The sequence below is a fragment of the Rhinoderma darwinii genome, chromosome 3 (assembly GCF_050947455.1).
Source record: "Rhinoderma darwinii isolate aRhiDar2 chromosome 3, aRhiDar2.hap1, whole genome shotgun sequence".
In the NCBI taxonomy this organism is placed as follows: Eukaryota; Metazoa; Chordata; class Amphibia; order Anura; family Rhinodermatidae; genus Rhinoderma; species Rhinoderma darwinii.
Window position 1 is genome coordinate 93,058,944 of NC_134689.1, and position 22,028 is coordinate 93,080,971.

Genomic DNA, 22,028 nt, shown 5'->3' on the forward strand with positions numbered 1-22,028 from the left:
CCCTGGCACCAGGGAGACAGCAAACCATTCGGTTGAGGTGGTCTTGGCGACAAATTATTCTATCCGTCTTCCTGATTATAGAATCCCCTACGACTATCAATTGTCTTGGCTTACCTGCATTACCATCCCGCCGACTACTAGCTGGGCTGTTCTCCCGGCTGTTAGGGAGATCAGTATCCACTAGGGCTGCCATTTCTGAGACTGACACCCTTGCATCATCACCCAACTTGGCAATTTTGCCTGGAATGTCAGAAACCGGATCGGCCTTCCTTTTCTTTGACCCCTTTCTACTGCCCCTAACTACATTAACCCAGCTACTTACCTGATCCTGCTCACCCATGTCTTCACCCTCCAGTTCTAACCTACTAACTGCATGCTCCGTGAGCAGCATGCTCCGCTCAAGATTGTCTATTCTCCTCAGTGTTGCATTCTGCTCCTCCAGATCTCTAATACGAGCTTCCAGGTGACCAACATGCTCACATCTGCCACAGAGATATTCACCCTGGAACTCCGGCTCCAGTCTTGCATACATATGGCAAACTGTGCACTGAAGAATATATCCTGCAACCGACTCTTAAAGAGGTTGTCCGAGATTATTTTTTTTTGTACATTTAAAACCACATTGCACATATTTACAATTGCATAATATACTTACCCGTGCAATCTTGCTTCTGTTCTCCGCTCTGGCCGCTTTGTCCTTCTGCTCACATGAGCTCTGACGTCACCTTTTCAGCCTCCTCCACTGTCGTGTCGTATCCCGATCACATGGTCTCGTACCAGAGAGACCTCGGATGGTATACGATACGTCACTTGTCACTTGCGCTGTCACTGCTGTTCTTGCGGTCTCTGCTGTTCTCGAGATAACAGCAGGGGCCGCGCATGCGCGTTACAACAGAACAAACCGATATACACCACGTCACAAGTGACGTGTCGTATACCCGGCAAAGAATTCAAGATCAATAGCGGCAGTGCCAGAGCAGAGAGTGACGTCGCCAGTCAAGTTCCCGACGACAGGATCTGGAAACTGGGCCACTTTGGAAAATGTAAGTATATTGCAAATGTATTTACATTTATAACTTGCATGCATTAAAGGGGTTATTGAAAATATGATTGTATCTCGGACAACCCCTTTAAACAGCTGAGGGGTCTTCAGAAAAGACAGATAGTTGAGCTGGGCTGTCAGACGATCAAATCTGTAACTGTTATGTCGTCTTGTTTAGAGAATGGATGTATGCACATCTTTACTGCAACATGAAATAAAACACATTAATAATTTCCATGCAATTAAGAGCATTAAAATCAGTCCTATCACTACCACTATGGGCTTCAGCAATACAGAAAGCATATTGTTAAACCAAACACCAATAGACCCCATCCAGGAAAAGGGATTCCATCCCTCTTTGATATAGCTCTAGCTTTTTTCTGCAATTCCTTTACCTTATCTATATGTGCCTCTATAGGGTCATGTGAGTCTTCAATCCAGATGCAATATTCAAGAGCCATTCTATTTTGGAGGTCAACTTTCCTAACTTGGGCCAACTCTTTATTAAGAGCATGAATAGAACCGGTGGTCTTATATATTATGAAAGTCCATGCATTCCCTTTCGGGTATGCTTCATTGCAAATAGAGCTAATGGTAGGGCTTGCACCCAAATAAGTTTTGTTTGCTCACAGATTTTTAGCTGTCTTGTTTTTTAAGACAGCATTTGCTCTCTCAACCTTCCCCGATGACTGTGGGCGATATGGAGTTTGTAGGTGTTGGTTAATTTGCAACCCTTTCAACATTTCTGCAAATATCTGCCCCGTGAAATGTGTCCCAAGGTCAGACTCTACCGTCTCAGGTAGGTCATATTTGCACACAATCTAAGATATTATTTCTATAACTGTTGCCTTAGTAACAGGCCATGCTTTTACCCAAGATAAGAACATGTCTACACATACTAAGACATACTCATAGATATCACATTTAGGTAGTTGAATGTAGTCTATCTGCAGTCTCTGAAATGGGTAGTTAGGTTTACAAGGTGTTTCATCTGTACCCTAGTCATTTTGCCAGGATTGTGCTTGGCACAATTCATGCATTTCTAGCACCATTGTGTTGCAGAATGTGAGAAACATGAGACGGGAGATGGGATAAGTTTGTTAAAAAAAAGCATACAGAGCTGGAGGGGCACACAATCGATCATCCTCATGTTTCCAAACACCATGGTTTGGCGTACAACCAGTGTTCCTCCATTTGCTGTGTGTCTAGGGAACTGCCTGTTATTGCAAGGTTATGAGAGTGTCCATTGTCAGATTTTGTTAGTCTTTAGGGGATCCTTGGAGGAGCATAAGAGCAGCCTTTTCAGGGCCTTGAGAAAGCGTGTACCAGCACGTGAAACGGCCGTAGGCAATTCCACATCCTGACCTAGATCCTTTTTTGTAATAAAGAACCAATTTTTTGCCAGCTTCGGTGAGTGCCTCGATCATTCCTCTATATATACATTCAGCTTTTTGTGCTATTCTTTCGAAGAGCAACTCCGTGGCAATTTACCTGCAATCATCCAACAGTAAGCAAGCCATATTTCAACTCCTATTCCGACTGTGCGGTTTTGGTAGTGCCAGCCTCTTTCCTTCTTCCCATTGATTATGAGAGTGTCCATTGTCAGATTTTGTTAGTCTTTAGGGGATCCTTGGAGGAGCATAAGAGCAGCCTTTTTAGGCTGCTTCAACTGCCCTGTTATTAACCATAGTGATAGGATCTTTTGTTCGCTGATGTGCCCTGGCATTTGATAACAGCTATGTCTCCAGTTAGCTTTAAATTTTCCAGCAGGTCCTGTATATGGTCTGCATGCTTCACAACCTTCCCACCAGAAGTTAAGAAACCTCTGTGTTAGCTTTCATTTTCATCAGTGCGTCTCTCTCCAGCATGCTGTAGGGAACAGATTCACTAAGTACAAAAGAAAGGGAGGTGCTAATTGGACCTATATTTACAGGGGTCTACACAGTTTCTCTCAATATAATGGTTTAACCCCTAGTCCTAAAGCATCTATCAATCCAGTAGTTTTCTAAATTTTATCGAAACAAATCTTTCAACAGAGCCAAATGAGAAACAACGAAACAATAATCCCAAAAAAGATCCGCACTCTATATCATCTATGTCAAATAATCTGAGAAAGGTATTGTTAGAAAATGCTCACCCCTTTAAGATTACCATGACTACTAGTCTAGCTTCTGGGCAGTTCTGGTTTTAGTTGTTGAGCCTATTACACTTCTCTGTCTATTTTCCTATCTGATTGAAGGGTGGAGTATTTAAAACTGGGTTGGTTCTGTTTTCTTTGCTGGTGAATTTCCTTGCTGCAAGTGTTTGATCAAGCTTCTGACAATACCCTGTACCTTTGATTATTTGGACTATTTGGAACTGGACCTCGGCTTGTCTCTGGATTACCCTTTGCTTACTGATTTGGACTCTCTGCTCCCGGCTGGCTTTGATTCTGCAATTCCTGATATCCCCTAGCTTTGTTATTTGGACTTTCCCTTTATCCTCTGGCTGTCTTGTTATCTGTTCTAGTTTTGCTGCATTTCACCTCTTATCCAACACTGAACTCTGTTAAAGCAACCTGGGTACTATGCTGCAAAGTCCAACCTGCCTTGCAGTAGGCTCTGGCAAAAACCATAGAGTAGCCTTAGGCTCTGTTGAGTTGTGACGAATTTTTGGGTTGCGTATTTACTTGCACGCTCATTTCTGACAGTCTCTAACAGCCTTTGGAGAATCTCTCACATAGCAATTCCATAAACTTCCACCCTGGGAAGTGATCAACCAGTGATTCCATAACAGGTATTTTCTGAGCTAGCAGTATGATTTTTCATGAGGGAGACTAGCCAGGTGCAGCTTCAGAACACACGCCCTTGAATGTACCTAGATGCAGATCCAACACCAGTGTTACACAAGGCTGTCAAGCAACAGGCCAAGGGGTGATCAGAGATCGGTTCGCTCTTGTTCCCTGGGAATAGCCCTGCACCCAATAGCAACAGTAGACTGAGGCTGAATTTAATTACCAATGCCTACAGGCCAAGTGCAGGGGGTACCCAAAGGACCTGTGCTGACAAACGGAGGCAGACCAGTACAGTAGGTACACCCAAACACACTTAGCCTTCTATTTTACTTTTGTCCTTCTGCTGCTCAGGCAGTGTTTGATAAAAATGTACTTGACAAACTCAGAAAAAAGTAAAACACTCGTGTCTAAGGATGGTAGGGTCCTCTTACTTATCACTTCACTGCCCCTGTATACTTTCTCTGCAGAGGTGTGTCTTGAGGCAGTGGCAATTACTCCGCCATAAAGGACCTCTTTCACTATGATGTGGTGTGTACCGACATCCTATTCACTCACACATACATATCAAAAAAGGTTAGTACATTCAACAACTGAGAAAAGAAGTACTATGCACACCAATATGAAGTTATTTATCCAAACAAATAATTTATTTATTTGTAGCCAGTGACAGTGCGACGTTTCGGTCAACACCTTGACCTTCCTCAGGCTCTATAGAATTAACAAAATTTATGTAAGTATTGATTCCGTAGTGAGTGGTACAGAATGTCATCAGTAACAATAAAATCAATTATGTACAGATCACAGATGTAAATAAATCTTAATATGAAGCAATGTCAGTAGTAAGTGGGTACTGTAAGATCTATGTGACACAGGTTACTGCAGGTCAAACAAATAATGAAAAAAAAGAAAGTTTTCACTGAGTGAAACACACCTATATAATAGATATTCGGCTATGCATATAACAGTGTGTATTGTACAGAAAAAACATAAATTGCAGGGAGAGCTTGCAGGTCATCAGATAAGACTTAATTGTTCAATAGCAGAATGCTGGTGGACAATGTGTAATAATCAGCAATGTATAGTAATCATCTGAAACGGTGGTAAAGGAAAATACAAGTAAACCGAGAGATATATGATAGACACTTAACAGTGGATGGATCTAGAAATGGAAAGTCTCGTCAATAGTATAAAGATGTAGAAATGTGTTGTCGAATAGACCACATTCGACATTGACAAACATTTTCTCAAGCTTGAGAAAGACCCTTGGGTTCGACACGTTGCTGTTTTGGTGAAATAAAGACACCCTATTTTGTACCTTGATATCGTGTGTTCTGCGGTTCTTATACCTCTTTTGGATATTTCTCTAAGCATTGATTTGATATTGAAGCTAAAATTAAGATAGAACAATTAGACAAAATGGTGGAGTTAATTTCCTGGACAGTTACATACTGTATCCTTGCTGCTGGGAACCCCACCCTGCACAGGGTAAATATAGAAAAAAGGGATAATTTTATAAAGAATTTTGAAAAAAGTCATCGCTTCTTCACTTTCCAGGATGATCAGGCACACTGTCACTGGCACATGTAGTTGTGGCGGTGGAAGTGGTGGATAATATATATATTATTTTTTTTGTTTAAAATAATACCAAACCCGTTGCTACGCCCCAAAAAGGCATACATTTTGGACCGCTTGTTAAAAAGCCATTGGTTCTCCCGATACCACCATGTGTGTATAATTACCAGCAGACATTTACCCCCAAAAAGGGATAATATTTGTACTACTTGTTAAAAAGCCATTGCTTCTCCCGATACCACCATGTGCCTATAATTACCGGCAGACATCTAACCCCAAAAAGAGATAATTTTTGGACCGCTTTTTAAAAATGCATTGGTTCTTCAGATACCACCATGTGTGTATAAACACTGCAAGGCATCTTCCCCCAAAAAGGGATCATTTTGGAACCCTTATTGAAAAGCCATTGCTTCTTCTGATACCACTGTGTGCGCATGTAAACAATGGCAGGCATGAGGTGTAGTGAGCATTTTGACCCCACAGGTTTTGCAAAAATTAGTACACAATTAGTGTTTAAAATTGAAAATTGAAATGTTTCCACAGATATGTTATTTCAGCGCCCAATATGTTGTGCCCAGCTTATGCCACTTTAGACACACACCCCATAAATTGTTAAGCGGGTTCTCCAGGGTACAGTAATACCCCATATGTGGTCATTAACTGCTGTTTGGGCACACTGTCAGGCTCAGAAAAAGCACCATTTGGCTTTTGGAGCGCAGATTTTGCTTGGCAGTAGTTTTGTTTAGTGTTTTACTGGTGTTTCAGTTTATAATGTGGGGGCATATGTAAACTGTGCAGAGTACATCAGGGTATATGTAATCTGTGTGGAGAACATCATGGTACAGTATCGTAACTACCGCTGTAGACGCCGTAGCGTCTGCTATAGGACCCGCGGCTTGAGGTGGCCCGTGCCGCCCACCTACACACCCACCCATATGCCCGGTGACGCCACTACGGGGCCCGCGCCGCCAATCCTCTAACATGTATGGGCCGGGCGACACAGGCCCTCTCATGCCTGGGTGTGTCACTACCACCGGAGGGGGCCCCAATGCTAGCGACAGCCACCCCCTCTTTCAGTACTTGTGCCTGCGTCTATAGCACGTAGGTACAAATACATGCAATAGCGCTGAATAGCCAGGCCCGATCATTCAGAGCCTTAGATGCTTCCGTGCTTGAAAGGCACTGATTGACGGGGCAAGTCATTCTGCCCTGCCAATCAGCGCCTTTGAACGACGCGTCGTTCACCTCCAGCAGACCTGCACAGAAGAGAGCAGATCTGCATTGCCACCGGACAGCGCGGGAACGGGATCAGGGTGAGTATGTAATTTATTTTATTTTTTTCTACTAAAACTGTGAGTGACGTTATCTACAGTGGGGGGTCCTATCTACAGGAGAGGGTCTATATGTGGAGATGTGGAGCACTATACACAGGGGGTCTATATGTGGGGATGTGGGGCACTATATACAGAGGGGGTCTATATGTGGGGATGTGGGGCACTATCTACAGGGGGTCTATATGTGGGGATGTGGGGCACTATATACAGGGGGGTCTATATGTGGGCATGTGGGGCACTATCTACAGGGGGTCTATATGTGGAGATGTGGGTCACTATATACAGGGGGGTCTATATGTGGGGATGTGGGGCACTATATGGATGGGGGTCTATATATGGGGATGTGGGGCACTATATACAGGGGTGGGCTATATGTAGAGCACTATCTACAGATGGAGCTTTTTGTAGGTCACTGTCTATAGGGGTGGGCTATATGTGGGACATTATATACAGGGGTGGATTACCTGTGGGTCACTAGATACAGGGGGGCTATATGTAGGACACTATATACAGGGGTGGGCTATATGTGGGACACTATATACAGGGGAAGCTATATGTGAGATACCATCTACAGAGGTGGGCTATATGTGGAGCACTATCTATAGGGGAGCTATTTGTAGTGCACTATCCAGAGGGGTGGGTTATATGTGGGACACTATATACAGCGGTGGGTTATCTGTGGGGCACTACCTACAGGGAGGCTATAAGTAGGGCACTGTCTACAGGGGTGGGCTATATGTGAGGTACTATCTACAGAGGTGAGTTATATGTGGAGCACTATCTATAGGGGAAGCTATATGTAGGGCAGCACGTTGGCTCAGTGGTTATCACTATTGCCTTGCAGCTCTGGATTCCATATGTGGGCACTGTTTACAGAGGGCTGTATGTGGGGCACTATGTACAGGGGCTTCTATGTAGGGCATGATCTACAGAGGCTCAATGGGGGTCACTATCTATAGGGGACTATGGGGGCACTATCTACAGGGGGCACGCTGTGTGTGTGGGACACAGTGTATGGTACTATTATAATCAGGGACACCGTGTATGGCACTATTATAGTTAGTGGTTCAGTGTATCGCACTCTATTATATTTAGAGGTTTTGAGAATTTTAACTTCGTTTATAGGTGCAGAAATATTTTAAAAGTGAGAAGCTGAAGACATCTCAGCGGAAAACTGCAGAAATGGGTCGTGGCCGGGAGAAATCAATCATAGAGGTCTGGACCGGAGGGAGAAGAAAAGAACTAGAATCTGAGACGTCACCGGTGAGTCACTTAGGTCTTATTTACACGAGCGTGTTAAACATCCGTGTGACGGCCGTTGAAACAACGGCCGTCCCACGGACCTTTGTAATTCAATGTGGCCATTCACACAGCCGTGTGAAGGGTCCATGAGAAAATAGGAGAGGGCTGTTAGGCACTATTTACAAGGGGAGGGCTGTGGCTCTATCTATAGGGGGCTGTGTGTGGCGCAATCAACAGGGCTCTGTGTGTGCCACTATCTACTGAGGGGGGCTGTGCGGCACTATCTACTAAGGGGGGCCTGTGTGGCACTATATACAAGGGAGGGGGGCTGTGTGGCACTATATTCAGTGGGAGCTGTATATCTCTATATACAGGGGGCTTTATGGCGATATACAGGGTGTCTGTATGGCACTATCTACAAGGGGGAGGTGAGGGGAGCTATCTACAAGTGGGGTGTTACACTGTCTATAGGCGGGGCTGTATAGCACTGTCTACAGGGGGGCTGTATGGCACATTCTACAGGGGACACTATCTATAAGGGGGGCTGTGTGTGGCACCTGAGGGGGCCCAGTCAAGAGTTTGCTATGGGGCCCAGTCTTTCCTAGTTACGCCCCTGTCAGGTTATATGTAATATGTGCGGAGTACAACAGGGCATATGTAAACTGTGCGGAGTACATCAGGGTATATGTAATCTTTGAGGAGTACATCAAGGTATATGTAAGCTGTGCGGAGTACATCAGGGTATATGTAATCTTTGAGGAGTACATCAGGGTATATGTAAGCTGGGCAGAGTACATCAGGGTATATGTAAGCTTGGCAGAGTACATCAGGGTATATCTAAGCTGAGCGGAGTACATCAGGGTATATGTGAGATGGGCGGAATACATCAGGTTATAGGTAAGCTGGGCGGAGTGCATCAGGTCATAATAGGATGATGTAATAATGGGGTAAATGAATAATAAAATTAATTATCTATGGATAATGTTGTACGCTTTGAACCAATCCTTTATGCACAGACCAGGTTTTTGGGTGCAGGAGTCGCACTTCTAAAGAGCGTCCGTGATATTGTACAAAATATCCGCACCCCAGCATTGCCTAATCTTTGACTTCTGCACTAGCCCCATATGTAGCACAAGACCCCAAAATATCATAGTTTCCGCTGCATTTAAAGGGTCTACCAGTGGGGGCTGAAAATTATGACGTGGGGTTTTAGGTGATGAATTGCTGCACATATAAATTAGTCTGGGCTGTCGTTTTGCATTATTGCCTTCCGAGAGTCATAATTTTTTATTTTTTCGTTGACGAGCTGTGTGAGTGCTTTATTTTTATGGGATGAGCTGTAGATTTTATTAGTATAATTTTTGGGGTACATGCGATTTTTTTATCACTTTTTATTACATTTTTTGGGCGGTGAGGAGACAAAAAAACAGAAATTCTCTCACTGTTTTTTTAATAAAGTTTTAACGGCGTTCTCTGTGCAGTATAAACAACATGTTTACTTTATTCTGCGGTTCGATACAATTACGGAAATACCAAATTTTTATAGTTTTTAACTGTTTTACTACCTTTACACAATAAAAACACTTGTTTCTAAGTAAAATAATGTTTTAGTGTCACCATATCCTGAGAGCCATAACTTTTTTATTTTTTTGTTGACAAAGTGAGTTGTTTTTTGCGTGACAAACTGTAGTTTTTATTGGTAGTATTTTGAGGTACTTGAGACTTTTTGATCACTTTGTATTCCATTTTTTTTGGAATCAACATGACCAAAAAATTTAATTCTGCCATTGTTTTTTTATTTTATTTTTACGGGGTGGGATAAATATGATATTTTTATAGTTCAAGCCAATACGAACGCGGCAATACCTATTATGTACAGTATTTTTATTTGTTCATTTTTTTCTAATTATAAGGGACTTTATCAGGGAAACGGCAATTATTGCTTTTATTACAAAAAAAACTTTTATTTATTTATTTTTCTAAAACTTTATTTTTTTTTACACTTACTAGGGGACTTGAAGATCTGATTGTCTGATCCCCAGTACAATACACTGCACTACTTATGTAGTCAGTCATTTTACAACAGTCAGTCTATTACATCCTGCCTTTGGCAGGACCTAATAGGCTTCCATACCTGGCCAACCAGGAAGCCGTTGTTAGGCCTCCTGGTTGCCATAGCAACCATCGGCACCCCGCAATTTTTCATGGGGGACCAATGGGGTACAGAGGGAGCCCCCTCCCTCTGTGCCAATCACTTAAATGCCGCTGTCGCTATTGACAGCGGCATTTAAGGGTTAAGCAGCGAAGATCGGAGAGAACTGCCGTAGCAGTGGGATGTCAGCTGTACATTATAGCCGACACCCGCTGAAGATGAAGCGAACACAGCTCTTGTACTCGCTTCATCCTCAGGGCGTTACTGTATGTCCTTTTGCGGGAACACACCGCTAAAAAGGACGTTCAGTGATGGGAAGGGGTTAATGCTGTGCTCGCTTCATCCTCAGGGCGTTACTGTACGCCCTTTTGCGTAGAACGCACTACTAAAAAGGACGTTCAGTAACGGGAAGGGGTTAATGCTGTCTCGGCGTTAAAAAGCTTGAAAGGCTTTGATACAGTCCTAGAAGACCTCAGAGTGCTATACATTACTTTTCAGGGCAATCAAGGCACTTTCGCTATGCAAAAAATGTATTCGGCCCGCATCTAATCTGACGGCCGGTTTGGTCGAATCTGAATTTCACTCATCTCTAAAGACTTTGCATACCGGCCCGGCCTATGCCAAAAGGACACTCTTTTGCCAATCACTAGGTTAATGGGGGCCTATAGGTAAGTTTGGTGAATACACCAAACATAGGGCCAAAACTTGTTGTGAACAGGCCCTAAAATATACTCTAATAATTGCCTATGTACATATTAATACATATTGATACACATGCTAATATATTATTATAATATAAATGCATGTACATTATTTTCGAAAAGTGATGATAATTATTACGTACACTTTTTCCTTCAATTCCCTTACAATAAAAATGATAAATAAACAGGACCTTAAACAGTTACAGCACCATAAAATTAGAAACGTCCACTGACATCAGAATAACCACTACAATAGCAAGAACAAAAAAAATTGGCGGGTAGTGTAACTCCTGTTTATTTTTCTAAATGCTAAAACAAGGATAATCACCCCCCCCCCCAAAAAAAAATTATTATATCAAACCGTATTCTACATTATGATCCTGCCCTTCTTGATATAGACAGAACCTTGAATCTTAGTATTATAGCATGGTGGCTCAGTGGTTTGCACTATTGACTTGTAGAACTGGGGTCCCGGTTTCAAATCCAAGAGTTTGTATGTTCTTGTGTTTGCATGGGTTTTCTTCCATACTCCAAATAAATACTGACTTGGGGCTACATAGTGGAAAACAAGTCAGATTACCCTTCCTGACCCCTGTTACCGCTGAAAACGCCTCCCGTGAGCATCAGAACTGGAGCAATGAAAGAAGGTGATCTGGTTTTATAAATCCAATTTTTTTTTACATCATGTGGGTGGCCAGATTCCTGTGCCCTTGTGTACTCACCACGCTGTCATCAGGTTGAAGGGTGAGTGCTAAATTTTTATAGATTTACACTGTTAAATGTCTCTTGGGGCTGTTGTAGTCCAGGGTATGCTCTTACTTGATGCTGTTTTGAAAGCAGAGTGTAGTCACACCAAATATTGATTTGATTTAAACTTCTCTTCTGCTCATTCACTTTGTATTTTGTTAATTGATTTAAAAAAAAACAAAAAAACAACTATTAACAATTCTACATGTATTTTTTTAATTATTCTTACTTTGCAGCATTTTTCCACAACTAACTATAGAGTCATATTTTGCTATGGTACAGATTATTCTAATATACTCTTAATACTCTCTGTGCATACTATCTGTACTACATTTAGCATTTCAGAGGTATCTATGATTAGATAGCTGAGTTTATATTGTCTGTTTGCACATTTTTCGTGCTTTGGTAGGGATTGCATCTTACCATATATGCACCAATAGTTGGATAGTTGGATGTATGTACCATAAATATATTTTTCCCAATTCAGGCTTCATTTTTCCTTCACCTTATAAGCGTTCTGTGGACATTCAATACTCGTGTTTCGCTTACCTGAGGAAGAAATGAAACCAGGGTGCACTATGGGAAAAATTCAAACGGGCGGGCCAGTATGATTCTCATGGCAATGTTCTGTTGGAAACCTTGGGTACTGGAATTCATGTGGATATTACTTTGACATGTACTACCTACCTAAACACTGTTGCAGGCCAAGTACACCCCTTCATGGCAATGGTATTTCCTACTGGCAGTGGTCTCTTTCAGCAGGATAATGCGCCCTGCCGCCCTGCATAAATCGTTCAGGTTTAATTTGAAGAACATGAAAAAGACTTTAAGGTATTGACTTGGCCTCCACATTTCCCAGATTTCTATTCGTTCGTGCATCTGTGCTACTGTAGGTGTTGAAAAAACAAGTACTATTATGAAGGCAAACCAGAACGCAACTTACAGGAGTTAATGGATTTGCTGCTCACGTCTTGGTACTAGATACCACAGGACACCTTCAGAGGTCTTGTGGAGTCCATGCCTCGACGGGTGAGAGCTGTGAGAAGGGACGAGGAGGACCTACACAATATTAGGCAGGTGGTTTAAATGTTATGGCTGTATGGTGTGTGTATATATGCAGTGGCGTAGCTATAGGGGTCGCAGCAGTCGCAGTTGCGACCAAGCCCCTAAGCCTGGGGGCCCACGGGCCCCCGTTGCCATACAGCATGCTTCCTAAAGAAATCTTCTGTGCCGTGAAGCCGGTGCTTCCTGGTTACGGTCACATGGTACACTTAGTGTACCATGTGACCGTGTTGTCACGTGACACGGCTTCCAGACAGTGCAATGGAAGAGTCGGTGCGGAGGACTCCAGGTAAGATGCAGTCTGGAATGTAATGTATTGTGATGTAATGTCTTGTGTTGTAATGTAATGTCTTGTAATGTATTGTGCTGTATTGTGTGTTTGCAGTGGAGATGGGGGGGGCGTTAAATCACAGCCCCCCCTCCTCTCTCCACCGCAAACTGCACAATACAACACAATACAGTATAGTACACATGACTGTATGAGAGCGGGGCTGCGGCTGTGTAATACAGTCACTGCCCCACTCCTGAGTCCTGACATGTGCGCGCCGTCAGGATGATGCGATGCGACCGGCACTGCACTAATGATCTGCGGCACTGAAGACAGAGCATGGCGGGCGCGCTACAAAACACCCCCATGTTCTGTCTTCAGTGCCTCAACCGCCGCTTATTAGTGCAGCGCCGGCCGCATCTCCATGACTTCGCGCGCACTTCCTGTCAATGGTATTACACAGCCGCAGCCCCGCTCTATAACAGCGGAGATCAGAGAAACCGTTCATCTCCGCCGCTATTCTCCTGAATGCTGCGATCACAGTGGACTGCAGCATTCAGGGGAAAATGAGAAGGGGAGATGCCTCTGTATCGTGTCACAGGGAATTCCTGTGACGCGATCGAGGGCCATACCATATATGGGCAGACAGCCCAGGGTCCATTGAAGGACCCCAGGGCTGTCTTACCATATTTCCTGTTAGGGCATACTGAGGTATGTCCTAACAACTGCCTGTGTACTATCCGTACACAGGCTAATGTACTGACTTATATCGGATATATGCCAGTACATTAAAGTTTAAAAATAAAGTAAAAACAAAGTAATGTTAAATTAAAAAAATACACATTCACCTTTTTTACAATAAACATTAAAATAAGTCTCAATACATAAACCATACATATTCAGTATTGGCGCGGCCGTAATAACCTGCACAACATTTTTTTTGCATCATTTATGATGTGTGCGCTGTAAAAAAATAAAATAAGAACTGCTTTCTATCACTTATTGTGGGGCACGAAGTGCGATGATGAATTTAACCTCCATGTTCCTCACATTCAGGGCTCATTTACACGAGCGTGTTATACATCCGTGCGATGCGCGTGATTTTCACGCGTGTCGCAGGGACCTATATTAGTCTATGGGGCCGTGCAGACAGGTGCGTGATTTTCACGCAGCGTATGTCCGCTGCGTGAAACGCACGACATGTCCTATATTTGTGCGCTGTTCACGAATCACGCACCCATTGAAGTCAATGGGTGCGTGAAAACCATGCATGTCACACGGAAGCACTTCCGTGGGACGAGCGTGATTCGCGCAACAGCAGTGTAAAGGATGAATGAAAACCCTGAGGGTTCGTGTGAAGACCTCCGGGTGGTCGCGATTCACTCACCGAGGTCCCGGTTCCATTCAATCCTGGAGCAAGGAGCTGATGTCTCCTTGATCCAGCATTCACTGTGCCCTGAGCGGCTTGACGCAGGCAGGAGGGATGTAGCGACATCATCACGCCTGCCTGCGCGGAGTCACTCATAGCACACACCGGAGGAGGCAAAGGATCCTCCACCCGACGTGGGAACGGGGATAGGTAAGTAATTATGCTATTTTTCTATTATGCACATATGGGGGCATTATACTGTATGGGGAGCATTATACGGTATGGGGCTGTTATGGGGGGGCATTATACTGTGTGGAGGCAGCTATGGGGGTATTATACTATGGGGGCTGTTGGGCAAGGCGTCTGGGCATAGGCGCGCGCAGGGGTCTGATGATGGTGGTGTTGGGGAGTGGTAGGGGGGCCCAAGCTGAATTCTTGCACCCGGGCCCATGAGCCTTTAGCTACGCCCCTGTATATATGTATTAATATTTACTTTATTATATCTAAGAATAAGAGAAACTATATGGCTTGAACTACCATGGGAGAGATATATACACGTTTAAAATATGTTGACTGCTTATTGCATTGTTCCGAACAGCGCTATAATGACCCTCAGCATAACATATCATAAAAAAATATGTTGAATATGTAATGCATTGTTCTGAAAAGTGTTATCATGAACCTCAGCAAACAGAACGTTGTTTTATAAAACAGTTTAATGGTTCTTGTGATGGAAAATGATCATCTTTTCTTTTTGGAAAACTTAAGAATAGCAGATGTTGTTAGAAGGTTACAACATTTAGCATTTCAATGTACATCATTCTACTAATGCCTACTTATTATTTTTTTTATAATTTAACACTTTCCAGCTCAGGACCATAGGTTACTCATCATCCTTGATTTGTAACCCTGTACAAGGCCCGTGACCATAACCTTACACTTCAGAGTGCTCTGTGCAAATTTCAGCTGGATCAGTAGATGAGGTCGGATATTCCAGGAAACAAGTTTAATAGGGTCAAGAGCACATTGGGTGAGTGTGGATCCTTAAATCATTCTTGAATTGTTGGGTCTGGAAAGGGTTATATGATTTCACATTTTAACGAAAATCTATCATCATAAAATTACTGATTATGTACAGCAAGTTTTGATATTAAATCTATTTTGTGGTTTTATTTTATTTTTATTTTCTCGTCACTAACTACATTAAAAAAAAATCCTGGACACTTGCACTGAGCCCTCACAATAGGCTGACACTTCTTAGAGGTCACTTTTTTCATCGGTCATCTAAATATTATTAAAGGGCAGGATTAAAATGCGAGGTAACGCCTTTGGGCAGATAACGCAGGATCATACTATTTTCATAGTTGATGGGGACAGCTCATCTTCTCCACCGTCCTGCCTCTCTCCGCTGAGTGACCTCTGCAAATGTCATAGAGCATACCAACAACACTCTCACATAGAAGTCAATGAGATATTTTCTGACTGAGACTTTTTATGTGGCTGCTGTAAAGGCAAATCTCTGGAACATGTCCTTTAAGTTTGTCTGAAGCCTTTCTTTAAATAAGACCTATAGGTTATTTCTACTGCTCCATTTTTAGTTTTCTATAAAATGCAATTTCCCTTGAGTAAAAAAAACGTGTTAGATTGAAAAATAAAAATTGTGTTTAAAATAAAAAGGATGTTGAGTACGAATCATTAGCCTTGGGCACATTAAACTAGCAGGTCTATTATCAGAGCTTATTTTATTCTTTAATGCCAATTTTTGATCACTTCCATTTACTAAACAAAAGCAGCCTCACACAGCATGTAGTAGTAATAAAACAGCAAGTACATATGCTTGTTTTTATTGTAATATACAGAAAAGCACTCTCCAAGGGCTCACTTTATTCTCTTGCCAAGATACGTAGGGAAGATTTAAAAAAAATTCCCCTGTTACACATTCATGCAAACAGTGCTGATATGAAAAATCTAAGCAGAGAACATATTTACTACAGATTTGCCACAGTGAAAGGGATAATTGTGTGATCCACTTGGGTTTTTTCTCTGGGACTGAGAGCATCACATTTCCATTCTTAGTTTTCTTACTTTACCATTTTTATAGAGCTACAGTCCTCAACATTGAAATTACAACATCAAGAAGGAAAAGTTTTGGTTGTGAAAATCACAGGATCGATGAACATGTTAATGATATGCAAATGACAAAAAAATTGAAACAAAACATTCCAAACATCTTGCCACATGCAGAAATACACGCACTTACATGCCTTGGCATGCTATTAATAAGGTTATTAATGGTTGTCCGAATGTTATGCCACGCTAAATGCACTTGAGCACGCAAATCATCAAGATTGGCTGCTGGCAGCTCCCTTTGCAATTGCCGACCAATGACGTCTCAGATATGCTCGATGGGAGACAAGTCTGGAGACGCTACAGGCCATGATAGCACGTTTAGGCAACGCAGGCTGCTGACAGTAGGACGAGCAACATGTGGCCCGGCGTTGTGCTGTTGAAAATCGGCTTCTGGGAAACTTGTGAGAAATAGCCATATCACTGGTTCCACGACCAAATCATTGTAACGGCGAACTGTTAGTGTACCTGAAATAAAGACTAGAGATGTCTGGCTACCATACATTATGCCACCCCACAGCATAATCCAGGGAGTAGGATTTGTGTAACGTTCCCTTGTGTAGGCCTCTTCATGGCATTGCCCACATGGTCTACAGACCGTCAGATCAGCGGGACTGGTGGGTTCAGTGACAGCAGGTTCTGCGTGATCGAGCTGTTACCGATCCCATCTAAGTTCATAACTTAGATTTGATTGATAACAGGTGGATCCTGCGTGTCAGAGACACCCAGGACCCACTGACACTGAACCCATCAGTGCCGCTGACCTGACGGATTCAGGTCTCAGCGCACGATACAGCTGCTTTGTATACAGGATGTAAAGCAGCTGTATCTCCAAAAGTAAAAATTATTTTGAATAAAAAGTATTTAGAAAGTTGCGCAAAACAAACCAATAGACATTTTTATATATATATTTTAAAAAATTTCAAAGGTGTACACTGCCTTTAATTCAAGAATTTCTTAAAGTAACGGTGGACTATGAATTGGGAACAACTAGATGTGACAATGCCAAATTCACATGTAAATACTATCTCATGTACTGCATACACATGTAATATCAAAAATGCAATTGCATTAATAAATATAAAAAAGATCGCTTCTCCAATTGAATCCTTTGGGATATCTCATATCCAGACGTAGGATTCAAAAGACCTCTCTGTTGAGAACGTGTCGTTTCTAATCTCCACCCTTCTTGGTCTGTTAAGCCTGGAAAGCAAAAGCTCTCAAGTTTTCCATCATGTGCTTTAATGAAGTGCTAAGCGGCACCTGGTTGACTTTTTTGTTGATGTCCGAAATACGCTATGAGATTCGAGTTTTCCATTTCCTAGTAGTGCAACATTTCTATAATAAATTGCATGCAATACACGTGATGTAGTAAACAACATGGTGAAAGTAAAATTTTTTTAAAGAGTTTATCTTAAAACTAAGATTACCACATGATGATTCAAATGTGCTCTTTTTATTTGCCTACTGTCACGTTTCACCTATTGCACTCGCATCTAAAGAAGCCATAGATGTGATAGCCATGTTTTGCCTTGTTTGTGACTATGAAAATAGACTCGGATCCTAATACTGATCACCGGCTGGACCTGGTGAGCTTTCACTTATGTTTTCAGGTTTGGCGTTTTGCTTTAACGGGGCTCCAGAGAAGCAGTTTTACAAAACGATAATATTGAACTGATGTCTGATAATAACATGCAGGCAAACATGTTGCCAATGGCAATATGCACACAAAAGTCCTTCACAAACACTGGATCGGGATACACCTGTTGAGGATGAATGTTTGTCCAAATTTGCATTGGTGTTTGAACAATAAATCCTTGTGGTGGTGGATTCAAACTGGAGAAAGCCATGAGGAGTGTGGTGGGTTAATAACTTGTTGAAAATATATGTGAAAAGAAATATGATCTATAAAGTTCTCACAATTCCTGGTGCAACAGAATTTGATCCTGATGGATTGTTTTATTAAGTAGATGAAACTTATTATTACCTATAAGGAACAAAAATTACTGGACATTAAAAAAGGAAAATCTACAAAAATCACCGCAAAAATTCTCCAATTTATCTACATATGAGGAGATGAACAGCAAACTCAAGAATAATATTGCTAAATTGGAGTCCATCATTGTACAAACTAAGAAGTCCAAATTTAAAAGGGACCTCAAGGACTACACAAGTGATTCAGTTTTCAACTGGAAACGTAGCAAATGTATGTCCACACCTAAATCTTATTTCAAAAGGCGGCAACAGGAAGAACAAATATTGTACAAGGACAAGATTTGCATGTCTTCTTACCCCGACACTTTATACTCCAATACGGATTTTTTGGATGGGATAGATTCCCTTCAAACCCATATGCGTGCTAGTGCCAGTACTCTGGTCAGTCAAAAAATGACCCCGGAGAAAGGTATGTAATCACAGGAAGAAGGAGATTCCCGAAGCGACAACGTAACTAACTCCTTTGGAGGAATTGTTGGACAGTGTCATTATTTTGTCTCCAGCTATACTGTACTTGCAACAAGATGATTAGACAAGAAGTCTCACAGGACATATAAGCATCAAGGTGGGAGACAAATCTCAACCACCCATTCGGATAATTAGAGATAAAGACTCTAACAATAGATAATATAAACTAGAGAAAAAAGAGTCCATACATATCAAAGTATGAAAAAATTGACCATCTTTATTGATAACATTAAATACAAAAAATAACAAAAAACTGAGAATCTAAAATAAATCCTTGTCTGGATCACCAATATATACATTGATTACAGTATATAAATACATTTCGCATGCAGTAATCAATTACCTGAATTTCCACAAGTAAATATATAATAAACTTTCAATGATTACATCGCAAACATTGATCACAGATACAATATAAAATTGTACTAAAAATGTATATAAATATGTAGCCTTACATATACATCAATCATGTTTCTTTTTATTAAGTAGGTGATTCGGGTCTCCTGTTATGTCTTTTATTTTTTTTTATTGTAAAGTTTTTACTTAAAATGTAACTTTAGCTATCGCTTTAGTAATATTCTGACATATCAAACAGAGCATCAGTGGGGTCCATGAGCTATGGCCCCCAACCATTACTGAGGACCACAGCATTCTACTGTGCACAAAGCAAATTCAACTCATATTAGGGATTCTCATATGTCTAAGTTATGTTGAGTTCACTGGTCGACTCAAAGTCACCTTTACTTTGCTGTACACTTAAGGAACTGATAAGAAGTCGCTGGCTCTATTGTGTCCTTTGTCAGGCTGGAGCCATACCTCCCAAGCTTACTTAGCACATTTTTTTCCACTGTCCTATATAATTTTTTTATTTTTTTTTAATAGAGGTCACTCTAAATAACTTTTGTTTCAATGTGTTGCACAGGTACAGCTCATAATCCTTACTTTTACAGAATGTGTAAGTCTGTTGCTTTATACTACAGTACATTGATCAATGTAATCAACTTAACATGACTACAGTCTGTCAAAGTGCCCATACACAAACAATAGCTGTTGGTCAAACACTTGTTCAGCTGACAGCTAGTCCTCCTGATACAACTATACACACGCATGCTCTGCTCGGCCGAAATACATAGATAGTTAGCTGGTCCGACGAAATTCAGCTGACTTTCTTCTATTGTGTAAGGGCACTTTTAGAGAAATCAATCCTATTCAACCCTTGTTGTCACTAATGGCAACCCTCAAAGAAGGGTCTAGCAAGCCTCACAAACTTTAATGGCATTGTCAACAAAAATCTTATGTGCTTGGTTATCCTAAGCCTGGCCACATTGCCCACAGTTAGGAATAAGAAGATATGTGCCTCAGTTTGGCTATGCAAGTGTGCCTTAACATTTACCCTTATAGGAATGTACATTCCACCACTTTCCTTCTTATTGTACATTCCCAACCAACAGCAGAGTTGAGCATGACATATGAGGGCCGTAGTCATAACAATTATTATCTAAAAACCCTTTAGCACAACAACTGTAATGGCCTTTTCCCCAATTAGCATAGCTTCCAAATCTGAGGTCTGTCAGCCCCATGTATATTAGATTCCTTGTATATTTTGCCAAGATATTCAGGATCCATCAACAGACTTAGTACAAATGGCCTCATAGAGGCAATTTATGGTTTCTGTATTTCTGAAAGTCATATCAACAAGTGGGAGATAACATTAAAGTCATAACATTAAATCCACTAACAGGTGAAGTGAATAACATGGATTATTTCATTACAATGGTACCTGAAATGGGGTTGGATATATTAGGCATCAAATGAAGAGTCAGTTCTTGAAGTTACTGGAGGGAATATATCAAAATATTTACACCAGTTTGTTGCTTTAAAATTTGCAACTTTTTACTTTTTTAAACACTTTTTAATAGTGCTGAGAAAAAGGGGCTGGCTTTAGCCATAGGGGTTGGGCCACCGCCGGAATAACAGATTTATCATAATTTACGGCAGAAACTGGCGTAAGTTGGGGCACAAATCTACGCCTGGTTATATCAGGCTTAGATTTGCATTTCTGCCGCACAGACAACTAAAGATGCGCCAAATATATTAAGCGGTGTGCATCTCTTAACCCCTTCCCGCCGCAGGCCCTTTTTCAGATTTTCATTTTCGTTTTTTCCTCCCCACCTTCCAAAACCAATAACGTCTTTATTTCTCCGTCAATATAGTACTATGAGGGCTTGCTTTTTGCGGGACGAGTTGTAGTTTTTCGTAGCACCATTTATTTTGCCATATAATGTAATAGGAATAGGCAAAAAACATATTTGTGCGGTAGAAAATGAAAAAAAACAGCGATTCCTGCATGGTTTTTTGCACGCAGTTTTTACGGAATTCACTGTGCAATTAAAACAACATGTTAACTTTATTTTCTGGGTCAATACGACTACGGTGATACCAAATATGTATCGTTTTTTCTATATTTTACTACTTTTACAAGTAAAAACCTAAGTGTAAAAAATAAAATTTATTTTGTGTCGACAAATTCCGAGAGCCACAACTTTTTTATTTTTCCGTCGATTAAGTCATATGAGGGCTTATTCTTTGCGCGATAAGCTGTAGTTTTTAATAATACAATTTTGGTGTAAATGCAACGGTTCGATCACTTTTTATTTCATTTTTTGTGGGAGATTAGGTGACCAAAAAATAGAGATTCTGGTGTTTACAATTTTTTTTACGGCGTTCACCGTACGGGTTAAATATTGATATATTGTAATAGTTCAGACTTTTACAGACGCGGCGATACCAATTATGTTTATTTATTTATTTTTTTTACTATGCTCTAGGGGGAAAATGAGAAAAGGTTTTTTTTTTTTACTTTGAATATTTTTTATTTTTTTTTACACAAAAAAAAAAAGTTTTATTTAACTAATTTTTACTTTTTTTATTAGTCCCTTTAGGGGACTTCAACCAGCGATCGTTAGATCGTTTGCACGATATACTGCAATACTAATATATACTAATATATACTAATGTATTGCAGTATATCGTGATTCTGACAGGCTTCTATTAAGCCCTGCCGGAGGCAAGGCTTAATAGGTGTACAAAGATGGCGGACCTGGGGGCCTTCATTAGGCCCCCAGGCAGCCGTAGCAACCATCCCCCCCCACGATTAGGTTGCGGGGGGCGCAATG

General features: G+C 41.4%; 1 protein-coding gene across 2 annotated transcripts in view; it reads left to right on the forward strand.

Moving 5' to 3' along the window:
* The window catches only part of HRH2 (histamine receptor H2), a 102,126-nt gene that overhangs the window by 76,193 nt on the left and 3,905 nt on the right, over positions 1 to 22,028 (forward strand). Inside the window, exon 3 of one of the 2 annotated variants that reach the window (XR_012882688.1) lies at positions 15,132 to 15,292. The exons of the other annotated variant lie outside the window; for it this stretch is intronic. The gene's annotated coding sequence lies outside the window, so the exon portion shown is untranslated. The remainder of the gene's footprint in view (positions 1 to 15,131; positions 15,293 to 22,028) is intronic. 2 annotated transcript variants of the gene reach the window in all.